General features: G+C 42.2%; 1 pseudogene across 1 annotated transcript; it reads right to left on the reverse strand.

The window, feature by feature from the left end:
• Nucleotides 1-4,893: 4,893 nt before the first annotated feature.
• On the reverse strand, nucleotides 4,894-5,855 carry LOC308606090 (large ribosomal subunit protein uL18-like; annotated as a pseudogene). Its single transcript has one exon. The product of its transcript is annotated as a large ribosomal subunit protein uL18-like (transcript).
• Nucleotides 5,856-13,675: the final 7,820 nt, after the last annotated feature.

Raw genomic sequence — 13,675 nt, forward strand, 5'->3', positions numbered from 1 at the left:
CAGGTATTTCTTCTCGATTCACCCTTAATGCACTTCTGAACTCGCCCAAAATATTGGGATTCTCTCTCCAAATCATGCTTAGTTGATGTCTTAACATTTTAATCAGGGCTTATTTAGCTTTGTAGAGTTTGAATTTTGCTCCAAGTGAAGTATTTGGCTCTGAAGCTGTCTTTTGGGAGTACTGCACATGCTGGAGAGCTTTCCTCCAATAACACATACGTAATTGTTTTTATCGCTTTTCTATATTGGGGTTCTAGGTAAGATTACATTTGAAAAACAAAAAGACCTCCAGTAAGAAAATGAAAATAAAAAATTTTAAAGTGTTGCCCAAATCACTGAGTTTGAGCATCTGCAAAAGATGCTAGCCCTCTAAACCATGATAGGGTGTACTTAATTTAATATTTAAAATTATAATTATTAATATAATTTATTGAATGCTTATCTTATACCAGGCAACTGGGCGAATTTATTTCGGGCATCAGTGTGTCCTTTATTTCATACAAACGTATTTTAGCCCCTACCAGAGAAGGAAATGGCCTCTGACTAAAAGAAACCAAGGCATCTTGATCCCTGCTTCTGAAGGATCTAGTGCAGGGGCAGGTGACACGGAGATCACTGTGACCAGCAGTCAGGCTCACAGCAGGCGCCAGGTGGCCAGGGGCTACCCCCGTTGACTGGAATAATTAAAAGCAGCTCCTTTCACTCTTAAAAATATCCCAGATTGGAAGATAAATTTTATGGTCCACCCAAGCTAAGGCTAATAGGCCAAAAGTCGTATGTGTGTGAAAAGAACTGCCTTTTGGTAAAATCACTCACATTTCCTGCTTTCACGTAATGTAAACAAAAGTTGATCGTCAACATTTATATATTTAATTTACATATCGATAGATTAGGTTCAAATCTAGGGGTTTTACCCTGCCATAAACTATTGGCAATTTTCTAATTCTCTTGACAAATATATAAAATTAGTCTTGGTTTACCCAGGTCAAGGGAAAATGCTATTTAGTTGACTCACTTCTTCTAGCCCTGACCGTTTCCCAGTTGCCATGGATAACATTCATCCTTTGGAGAGCATGAGTATCTGCTTTTCTATATGGAGAGGATGACTCTCACGGATTTCTGGGGAGGGAATCTACCACCCACACTGTACTTTCTTTTACTTTCTACTCCTCCAGGAATAATTGTGAATCAGAGAATAGCTATATGGAAATCAGAGCTGAAATGGCCTATAAATCACACGTGTTATCATTTCCCCAAACTGTGGTTGATTTATGATACACCCTAATGCTTCATTGCTATGGCCACACCATTCTCTTGATATGAAATCACATACGTACACCATCGGGGACCACTTAAAGGCTATACAAAGGGAGACATAAAAACAAAACAGAGTCAAAGTTGGAGATGCTGAGACACATACGGGATGCAAACACATCAGTGGAAAATCTGCGGGAAGCTGGAAATAAATGTTCACAGCATAGAGAGCAAGGGAGACAATCGTTTGGTCAACACTGGATTATCTAAGCTAATGGAGAATGGAGGGGTTTATACCAGTCTTGAAATAATCAAATGCTCGTTTCTAGGTACGAAAATGCCCCTATGACTTCGTTCTTGGGCACTCTAAGCAAAGGAATCGTCAAGATTAGCTGCCAGTCAAAACTGGTCAAGGTTTCCCTTTGGCAGAAAAACGTGTTGGGGGAAAGCTAAGAGCATGGCCAGAGAGAGGAAGACTAGAGGAAGTGGGGCTGATTAAGAGTCCTCTTCCATCCTTTTCTAAGCTAGGCGTTGGAGATCCGGGGATGAATTTGGGGAACTGCCCATACCCACGTTCACCCGGATTAAAATTGCAGAGCTGGGGTTCAGCTGCCCATATCCATCGGCATTACCCCAAGAACATACTTCCTCTGATGAGTCAGTCTTGAGGCTTGCTCTCAGTGGAATGTCCTGCATTAAAAAAAAATGTCCAAGCCCCACGTATTCCAGAAACCTGTCTGGGATAATTTTCGAAAATACTGCAACAAAGAGAAACAGTCAGTGATGAAGTCATGAAGGAAGCTAATGGGAAACCTAATTGTCCTCCTTTTGGGCTGCCATGAATTTTCTCTCCCTCCAGGGCACGTCTGGAATCAGCTAAAACCCATCAAAGCAGCTCGGGGGATGGGTAGAGACAGAGAGCGCGAGCGATCTGGACCGTGCTTACCTCCGCCAGGGCAGCCCTGTCTCTTCCAGCAGCCTGTCTTGTCCAATTGTGAATGATTTTGCTGCTGATTGTTATTGGGAGATGATTCCACACTTGTGGGTCTTCTCCCTTCACATGTTCTGCCACTTAATTTGTTTCATTTTGCCTGGTTACTTGTCGTCACTTTGGGAATTGAGCACAGTGTCTTGGTCAGATGGACTTGAGTTCAAGTCCTAGCGCTGTCTCTTGTAAGCTGTGATCAAGTTAGCTAGTCTTTCTGAGTTTCAATTCTCTCACCAATAAAATGGAGGTAATAATATCTACGTTGTAATGTACTTATGAGAACTGAACAGACATAAATAATCTGGCATATTGCCTGACATATAGTAGGCACGTAGTATGACTATGTGTGTGTGTGTGTGTGTGTATGTGTGTGTGTGTTTGTGTGTGTGTATTAGGGTTCTCCAGAGAAGCAGAACCAATAGTAGGCGTATATCTTCCTGCCTTCCTTCCTTCCTTTCTTCCCTCCCTCCTTCTTTTTCTTTCATCATATATATAATCTATCTAATTAATCTATCATCTATCAATCTAATCTATCCTCTATCTATCTTTCTACCTATCAAGAGATTTATTTATTTAGTTAGTTAGTTATTTTTATTTATTTATTTTTTTTGCGGTACGTGGGCCTCTCACTGTTGTGGCCTCTCCCGTTGTGGAGCACAGGCCTCGGACGCGCAGGCTCAGCGGCCATGGCTCACGGGCCCAGCCGCTCCGCAGCATGTGGGATCTTCCCGGACCAGGGCACGAACCCGTGTCCCCTGCATTGGCAGGCGGACTCTCAACCACTGTGCCACCAGGGAAGCCCCAAGAGATTTATTTTAAGGAGATGGCTCATGCAACTGTGGAAGCTTGATAAATCAAAACCTGCAGGGTAAGCTGGCAGGCTGAAAACCCAGGAAGAGTTGCACTTCTGGTCCAAAGGCAGTCCTGCTGGCAGAATTCCTTCTTACTTGGGGGAAGTCAGCCTTTGTTCTATGAAGGTCTTCAACTGACTGGATGACGCCCACTGCCATCATGGAATGTCATCTGCTTTACTCAAAGGCCATCACTTTAAATTGTTAATCTCACCCAATAAACACCTTCACAGAAACATCCTGAATAATGTTTGACCAAATATCTGGGCACCATAGCCCAGCCCATCACAGCATGTACCTATTTAAAATTGGGACCTGCGTGGCTCCTTGCATGCATCAAATAATTATTTGCATCAGATAATTGTAGGCAGCCTAGACTTCCTAATAACTTTTGAGTAGTCACTGGCTTTCTGTAGAAAAAAATTTCAGTAACTTTGGCCAGTCATTCCAGACCCCACATTTTGGATCTTTCAAAATTTATTCCACTGTGGTTGTCCATGCCAAATCTTGAGTTAAGCAAGACTCCTCTCTCCAGCTGACCTGAAGCAAATCTTTTGGAGGGAAAAAAAAAAAAAAAGAAACAACCAGAAAAATGAACATGTCTAGGCAGAGATAGATGCTGAAGAGAAAGTAAATCCATTCACTCTTTCCTCAGCGACATGTGATCACTCTGGCACTGTAAACTCTTCATTTTGGCTTTATTGGCATCGTGCCATGGCTTTGATGGCGAGACCACAAAGCTTTGTCAGTTCCTTGAGGTCTACAGGACTTCTCAGAGTGGATAGTGAGCTGTCTGTTCTATTACCACTCTAACCACATGAAGCATATTTTCCAATCATGGTGGTCTTTGGACCCCCTTGAAATGGGCCTTTTACATATATAAGGATGGGCTCAGTCCAAAGGACTCTTGCACCTTCAGATAAAGTCACTAACATTGCAAACCTGGGGTGCAAGCCTGCGTGGATCATGGGTCTTATTTTCTATAACTTGCCTCTTGGCTTTTGAGCCGTTAACCTTGGCTTCCTCACTTGTCTGTCTCAGATTATGGCATCTCTTGGTGTCACTAAATTATATAAGTCTTTGACCACACCCTTGAGCTGCCTCCGTAAAGGAATATGTTTAAGGGAATGCTGTGCTTCCCTGGCCCTCCCCTACTTATGGTTTTTCACTCTCTTGATGCCAGCAACCATCTTGGAAGATCAAACTGATATGGAATGAGATAGGGCAAGCTAGATAGACAGCTCCTTAGATATTTTAGGTTGTTTTTAGACCGTTATTCCAGATTGACCACATCTCTGTGGATTCCTTTGTGTAGGAGTTTTCCTAAAGAGACCCACATGCCAAACGTTTTTCTGGGGTAGCCAGTGTTTCTACTTTTTCAGCTTTTTCCGTCTCTGTTTTTAGCATACACTTGAAGGGGAGGCTTTCTCTCTCATCTCCACATGGCCTCTCATATGTCTGGGCCATTTGCCTAAACTGCCTCTGTCTTTCCTACAGGGCTACCTAAAAAACTCTTACTCATCCCATCAAGTTTAGGTCAGATGGATGGAAGGAGCCATGAAGATCTCAGAGGTATCCCAAAGTTTTAGTGCTGGCTTTACCACCAACTTGCTGTGTGACATAGATCAATTTGCTTGCTTTCTCTGGGGTTTTCTCATATGTCAAAATGAAGGTGAGTTTCAGTTGATAAGCAAGTCCTTACCTGTTCAAATAATCTGCACTTTCAGGATGCTGCTAGGTTCCTATGGGGCAGGTAGCTTCCAAGCAAAGATTCATCCCTTTTTTTTTTTTAAACTTGTTCATGAAGTTTATTACTGTCTTTATCTGAAAAATCTTCATAGAAATTGTGGTTTGGTTTATTAACGCTCAGCAGCCCATTCCTGAGCTCTAAGGAAGCTTGTCTTCTTCTGAGCTACCCGATATTTCTTCTGGGCAAGTGACATTTTGGGTCGGTTCCACCTCTTCTTTTTAATTTCTTCCTTAGGCTTCTTCTCATACACTGGATTCTCTCATATTGCAGCATGAGCTTTCTTACACATCTCCTCCATCATGTCTGGAGTTACTTTGTTCTTTATGTATTGAGAGAATTGTTTTTTGTAAGCATCTTCCTCTTCTTCGATCAGGTAACGCATATAATCTGCAACATTCTGCCGCCCCATGATGTGCTTTCGGTGTACCTCAGCATTGAATTCTTTGCATTCTGAATCATAACCAGGGAACCGTTTGGTACTGTGGGGGATAGACAAGCCTCCATCGACAGCTCCTTTCAGGGCCCCCAAAACTTTATTCCCAGTAGTAGTCCTGGCAAGCCCTGCATCCAAGTAACAGGTGAAGGCACCAGGTTGACCATCAATGCTTTCCACATTGTATTCATCTCCAGTCACCTCGACTTGGCCTTCATAAATTTTGTCCATACCAAACCTATTAAGAAGGCTGCGTGCCAGCAGCAGGCCAGTACAATATGCTGCAGCATAATTTGTCAGGCCAACCTTCACGCCATACTTCGGGAGCTCGCGAGCATAAGCTGCACAAACGATCATATCTCCTTGTATACGGGCATAAGCGATCTGACAAATGTTATCTCAGTTACACGAACTATCATTCTGTATTTGAGTGTGTTGTACTTATTTTTATCTTGGATTACCAATCGTTTCCAAGCATAGTAGTCAGTTTCGCCCTCTCACCGTCTTCTAAATTTCACTTGGTATCTCTTGAAGTAGGCCTTACTCTTGACAACTTTAACAAACCCCATCCTGTAGAACAGAGGCCGTAGCCGCCACTGAGCTGCAGAGCCAGCACGGCTCCGGGGAGGAAAAAAATAGATTCGTCACTTTTGCATGGTCTTGGCATCCGTCAACAAGCCCAGGTCATGCTGTTATACCAGCTGCGACTCAGGCAAAAGTCTAGCTCTTTCAATGATGTTTTTTGCCTGATTCACTGGGATGAGGAAAAGAAACATTAAACTCTCAGAAATCCTTCTCTCTGGAATTCACATATCCTGTGAAGGCAGCTTAGCAGTATGGTCAGGACCATATATACCTTGGTGACACCAACAGACACCGTAATCTGAGAGATACAGTGGGAAAACCAAAATCAGTGTGTCAAAAGCCGAGAGGCAAGGCACAGAAAGTAAGTCTTGAGACTCATATACATCCAATATTGGAAAAGACGTAAGGTCAGTGACTTCACCCTGGATCAGAGACATCTTTTCCCAGTGGACATTCTACACTTACTTGATTCCCCTCTGTGATGTTCAGCTTACTACATGTCAAGGCAGTCCCTGCGACTGTTGGAACACTGAGAAGGAATGATGGTCAGATTCTACCAGAGCTGAAGCCTACATGGTTTGAGAACAGAAACAGCCGTGATCTTAGATATTTGTATGTCCACCAGTTAGGAGTGTGTGTTCTGCCTCCAGTTGCCATGAGCATAATACCGAGTAAGCCACATGCTAACCACATGGCTTTGTGCAAAATATTGAATCTCTCTTAACCTCAGTTTTCTCACCTGCAAAATGGGGGTGATTATGGTACCAGACTTGGAGTATAGTTATGAGGTTTAAATGAGATGATAAATACCCACTGCATAGCACAATGATTAGCATAAACAAATCACATTTACTGAACACTTACTCTGTCTTGTAGCACATCAACTGCCATCCAGAGGCTGTCCATTTTCTTCTCTTCAGCAGATTAGGACAGACACCAAAACATGTAGCCACCAAAGGCATGAATATCATGAAAAGGGGATTGAGTTTGGAATCAGAGTAATTCCAAGTCTCAACTCTGCCTCTTGCCCTGGCTGGTTTGCCTTGCCTTTGCTTAGTCACTCTGGGTATCAGTTTACCTGTAAATGAGAAGTTGTTACTAGGTCAACATCACCCACGTTGTAACAGTCTTGAGCAGCTTGATCCCTTGAACATTCCAAACAGAATAAATTGTTTGAACAACATTAAATCTAAGCAGTGAAATAATTTTAAAATCCTTCTAAGTGTTTGTGTGCATTTTCCCCTGGGAAAATCTGATCTTTACCTTCCTATTTTCCAACCTCTCCACAACATTCATGCACCCCGAATTTAAATCACTGTCCTAGAAGCTCTCTAAGTTTTCTTTTCCAGCCTAGAAATGTTCACACATTATGCTCATGAAGAACAAACAATGGAAGTTATTATTCAAAAATTATTGTAGACACTTATTCATCTGTTAAAAAAATTACAAGAAAATTACATTGAGGGGAACAGTGGTATAATATTTCATATGCTCTTTTGGTAGTATATTTAAAAATAAGTGAAAGTCAACATGCAGTGGAATAAAAGCATGGTGGATCACGACTAATATTCATTATCTTACAAAACTTGTGCATGCACTGAACTATGGTGGATTCATATTATCCACCCCACAAAGAATTGAAAAATCACTAAGCCCACAAAAATTCCATTTATCCATAGTGTCTGCCCTCACTTTTCCTTCTTCTCCACCCATTGATCAATGGCTGCATCTTTTCCTTATCAGGTTCTACTTCATAGCATGGCCCATCTCAGACTGGATAAAGAAAGGAGGCTTGCAAATATCTGAACAATAGGCTCCGTGAGCTGGAAGACTTCTTACCTCCAGTCCCCTAAAGGCTGCATCTTTGCCCCACATTTCCTTGGCTTCCACCTCCCAAAGGCAGCAAAAGGAAACAACAGCTATCACCCCCACCAAACTGTGTCTTTCTGAGATGCAGCTGAATAATCAATTAGCGGCGGTGAGTGTATCTGAATTTCCCTGGCTGCCTTCCACATGCCTTCCAAACTTCAAAGTCTCCAGGAGCAGGTCTGCAGGGCCCTCCTCCCAGACGTTCTCACCATCCTGTCACTCATCCCGAACCTCTGAGGCAGCTCCTGCCCTCACCAGCCACACTTCGCTTCATCCATCCTTTCCACAAGGTGTCTGGAAAGAAAGACCATTGTTCCCTTGAAAAAAGGACCAGTTAGTAAGGAGAGACAGGGCAGACAGCAACATTTGGCAAATCCGTGGCTCAGGGCAAGGACCAGAAGCTATGAAACAGATACTTTAAACAAGTTTTCTTTTCATTTTGGTACATTAAGTGGCTATATGACAATAAAGCAAATAGATCCAAACTGTGAAGACCTTCTGTGAGAAAACAGAACCCTGAATGCCCTCCTGTTTCCATGTGCCCAGAATGCACACGGTTAGAAAGGGCAGGGCATCTGTGCTTCTGGTTGTTTGCAGAGTTTACTGTAAGAAAAGTCAGAATATCAAGCGTTTGAACAGAGGCATCTTGCCAACTGTGAGAGCAAGCTGGGAAACAGTTTAAGGAACAAAAAAATTCTTGTCTGTGAAGATGTCCAGTTTTTCTGAGTGTTGGTGTGGATATTTATGTCACTTTGGGGAAAATGATGGCACAGACGGAATGCCTGATAGGAGGGTGGTTGGCAGGCAGATCAGACAGCAGGTTGTAATGGTTCAGCTGAAAAACAAATATTGTTTATGTAACAGGTCGCACACCCAGGCCAAAAGAGCCCTGTTAAGACAACATTTTCTAAGACATACGACTTAACGGTTTTTGCGGTTTTTTTGCTTGGCCAAAACTGAGGATTCAGACAGACCTGTGTTGAGAAAGTTGGGTTAACAATTCTCAAAATCAGCCAGCTCTAGAGGTGGAGCCAGACTCTAGTGTCCTCATCTGTAAAATGGGAGCTACACTTGTTCCCTTCACAGAGCTCTGTGATGGAGACAAAATGAAATAATTACCAGGTGCCTGATAATGGGATTTTATTTGTTTATTCTGGGCTCCTAGGAAAAGTGATAAAGTCCACCAAATAAAATATGTTTCAGAAAATCTTTGGAGAGAATCTTTAACCTGAGAAGGTATGATAACAGCAAAAAGATTGTAACTAAGCCCAGTACATAGTTACTGAATTCCCACCATATGTGAGGCACTGGGGACTGAGATTTCTTGCTATTTCATGCATTTGAAACATAGGAAGTAGATTATTTGTTGCCTGGGTTGAAACAGTGGAGGGAAAAATGGGGAGTGATTGCTAATGGGTATGGGGTTTCTTTGGGGGTGACAAAAATACTCTAAATGGTAATGGTTGCATAATCCTCCAAATATGGTTAAATACACTGAGTTGTATACTTTCAGTGGGTGAGTCGTATGGTATGTGAAGTATATCTCAATACAGCTGTTAAAAGCAATGTAGAGAAACAGTATAAAACTAAAAGAAAAAAGAAAACAAAAGAAACAAGAATAAAAAACAAACATAAACAAGTCTTGGGCAGGAATATACCAAATTGACCTTGTTCCTATCCTCATGGAGCTTTAAGTCTTGAGGAGCAGCCACACATCTGCTCGTTGGCTAAATAAATAGAGGGTTGGATAAAGGATAAATGGGTGTAAATCAACTATGTTTCAATAAAATACATAAATAAATAAAAGAATAAATGGGAATAGGGCCATGATTCTACTCTGTCTACTGGAAGTCACCCCACAATGAGCATGTTCTTCTTTTTCATTTGAGCGGTGGTCCTCCCTGAGGTCAGAGACTATACTTAATAGTATAGTTCCTCACAGCCAAGTTTGGCCCTGGGACTCAGTTCTGGCCCACAGGATGTGAACAGAGACCAGGTGGACACTTTTCAAGTCACATCCCTTAGAGCAAGCTCTGCTTCCTTTTCTACTCTCTCCATGGATGGGAAACCAGCTTCAACCTTGTGAACTTTGTAGATGGTAGAACATCAAGACAGAGGCCTGGGCTGCTTACTGCTCTAGGTGGCCTTACTGTCTTCTTGCATCGTTTGCAATGAGAAATCTGCCTACATCCTTATCTTGGTTTTTCTGTCCATAACATGGCTCTTTTTCTCTGACTGCTTTTAAGATTTTCTGTCTACCACTGATTTAAGCAGACTTTATTTATGATTTTGATGATTTTAAGCAGGTTTTGATTGTGATGTGCCTTTGTCTAGTTCTCATGTCTCTTGTGCTAGGGAAACACTGACTTTCTCAGATCTATAGGGATATAGCTTTCATTAAGTTTGGGAAAAAACACAACTGGCCATGATTGCTTCAAATATCTTCTTCCCCCATCTATCCTCTTTTTTTTTTTTTACAGAATACAATTATAAATCTATTAGGCTACTTGAAATTGTCCTTCAGTTCACACTGATAATCTTTTCTTTCTCTAATTCTTTTTTTTTTCCTCTCTGAGTTTTATTTTGAAGAGTTTCTATTGCTAGAGTTCCATGGTCACTAATCTCTTCTGCTATGATGTCTAATCTCATCCAGTGTATTTTTCGTCTTATACACCGTAGATGATTTCATCTCTAGAAGTTCAACGTGGCCCATATATATATATGAAGCAAGACCTTCTTGAGTACTCTCCCTGATGCCCCATGAAATATGAATTCTCACTGGGGAAAAAGACATTATTCCTGGCCCTGTGTAAGTACCAGGCAATGTTCCCTTTAATCCTTTTGGTTGGTTCTTTGCCTTATTTTGGGTAGTTTCCTTACAGACATATAATGATTATGAATATGCAAGAAGGACTGCCTGCTGATCTTTGGGGTTCTCGCTAAGTGCAGCTCTTTCCTCTCCAAAACTCTGCCCTGTATATGCTAGTCATGGTGGTCTGCACACTCTAGCTGCCTTGATCTCCGTGGACACTCAGCTCAATCATCCAACTCAAAGGTTTCACCTGGGATCCCCCGTGTCAGAAACAAGCTGGGGCAATCGTAGCATTAGCTTCATTTCTCTCCCTCTTCTCAGAGATCACTCTCTTTTGTCACTTGGTGTACAATGCCTTGAAAATAATTTTTCCATGTATTTTGTCTCATTTTGTTGGTTTGTTTCAAGTGGGTGGGTAAATCTTGTTAATCCATCTTGTCTGGAACAGAAAATATGCTTTCCAGTATCTTATCTAGTCTTATCAATGAGCCTTTGGAATAGCTAACCCCACCCCCATTTACCAGAAGAAGATGAGGTTCAGACAGGTAACATAAGTTATCTAAGCTTACACAGCTTGTAATCAATAGGGCCCAGATTTCATCCCAGATTTGTCTCTTGGAAATAGTTGTTTATACAATTTCATGGTCTCTGCGTTCCTTTCACTTAAAATGCTCTGCGGTGGTAGGAGAGGGGTTAGGCTTGAAAATAGGCCACAAAATACTGTTTGGAACCCTGTAGGCCAGTTCCCTGCTCCTTTAGGGTGTGAAAATTAAGTCAGGGTGGAAATTTGAACACATGGTTCAGACACAGGGTCTACACAAGTGACAGTCATTTCTTCCTTTCTCATAGCAAACAGTCTTCTAGCTCAGTGGGTCTCAGTTGAAAACAAACAAACAAACAAACGAACTCTTGACTGGGGAGGATACACAAAGTTCTGAGTTTGATAAAATTGAGAAAATAAAGAAAAGATTGAAAATTAATCTACTTAATTCCTTGCCTGAGATTCTGGCATGTGCCCCCAGTGAGAACCATCCACATGTAGAAATAAATTCTTCAACGTGGAGAATTTCATACTCTGAGTGAAAGTATACAATTAGTTTTTACTTTCAGCACCCTCTTTTCTTCCATGGATATGCTCACCTCCACTCACTGTGGTTCAGCTGAGACCTGGTTGGGCATATAATGCAGACCCAGCCAACCATTAGAACCACTTTTCTCTAACTGTGGCAATTGGCTGCGTCCCCTGCCCCAAGCTGAGTCATTCCAAGTTCTTCCCTAGGACTTCGTTCATCTAGGGCTGAAAGAAAAGGGGTTTTGTCTTTGGGGATACAGAATTAGAAGGCATGAATCAGAATTATCTGGGAGCCATCTCCTAAAACATGCAAAGAAAGCTTGTGTGCAGTAGGAGTGAATCCAATGAGCCACAAGAGAAACACAACCAAGAATTAGAGTACAGTGGGGATGGGGGCAAGACATCAAAAAATGTAGGTCATCAGAGTCTAAGCATTCATGATCTCCACATCCCATAGCACTGCAGCCAGTACTTGGACTTCCCAGTTGCATGATCTGATAAATCCTATCTTTTTAAATTGGTTTGAGTTGGGTTTCTGTTACTTACAACCAAGAGAGTCCTGGTGAATAAAGAGGAAGTAATTTACCCAATGTAAAGATTCTGAATTAGTAGGGGGGCTGGAATGAGAATACTACTCATTCTATTTCAAATATATCAGGCAAGAGAGAGAATTCAGGACCCTGTTTCTTTACATCATGGTGAGCAAAGTCTGCTGCATGCACAAAAACTACTGACAATTTTTATCATTATTGACATGTGCACGTCAGAACCATAAAAGCTTAGTGTCAGGCCCATTCTAAGGGTATTATATGACCGTTCTGCAACCTGTGAGGAAGATCTTGTTATGGTCTCCCTTTTGAAGATGAGGAAATGAAGGCTTGAGGAGGTTAAGTGCCTCAAATCCAGAACTGGTTAGTGTCAGAGCCAGGATTCTCAAATGAAGGCAGCCTGACTTCCAAGCCATGCTCTTGACGGCTGTGCTGTCTTGCCCCTGAGCTTGTGTATCAAAAGCCTTCTGCTTGAGTACCAGGTGACATCAGGAAATGACCTTTGACCAGTCTCTGACAGCATAGTATGAATTTTCGTTCTATATCAGGCACTTTCCTCCAGATTTCTCCCTGAAGAATGAAAGGGCAAGAGGAAGCCGCACCTCAGAGCAGAGGAGGAGAGAGGCACAGGATTGTTCCCCTCTTGTAAAGCTGTCTTCTCACAGTTCTTTATACAAATGATTCTTCATCTGATGTTTGCTACATTTAAGAGAGTGCTGGTCAAGATTGCTGAGAGTGAATTCTGGTACACAAGGGAATATCCTTAACATACCTTTCCAAAAAGCTGTATGATCCCATCTCAGGTGCCGTTCTAGCAGAATTTAGTTGCCGTTCCTGCTGATCTAGTGAATCGGAAACAGATTGATGTGCCTTTCCTTCAGTGACACCAAAGCACTTATTTTACAAAATCCTCAGTTGTCCTGATCACCATATGAGAAAAGAAAAGCCCAAAGGGAAAACACTGAGGCTAGCGCCATCTTTGCAATGTTCTGTATCTGAATATATATACAACATCCATGAGTCGATAATATACATGTCCCTCGAAGTGGACCAATGCCTGTTTGGACAAGTGAGACCAGGAAATAATTTTCCTTATGGCCATTTTTCATTTGCAATTGTTGTTGCTGTTGTCGTTAAAAAGTAAGTCAGCTTTTAACCATCAGTGGGGCCAGATCTAAAGAAAACGACACAGACGCCTCTGGCGTTCACTGCAATGGCTTTTGGCTTTATCAGCAGTAGGGTTTAGACAAGTCCTGCTGGGACAACCGAGGAGAACTCGGTAGGGGCTGCATGTTTAGACAGGGTGGGGCTGGGAAGCGGTCACAGAAGGCCCACCCTGGGTCTGGGTTATGGGAACGATAAACACAGAGTAGACTCCCATGTGCTAGGGAGGAAGAGAGCATCATCAAGCTCTTTGGAAGAATGGAACTGCAGGGTCTCCTGTGGCTTTGCAGTCACCTCATCCCTGAGTTCATCATCACACGTGTCTTTCTCAAACACCAGATGGTGTCTG

This window comes from Mesoplodon bidens, assembly GCF_964165515.1.
Source record: "Mesoplodon bidens genome assembly, chromosome: 18".
NCBI classification, from domain to species: domain Eukaryota; kingdom Metazoa; phylum Chordata; class Mammalia; order Artiodactyla; family Ziphiidae; genus Mesoplodon; species Mesoplodon bidens.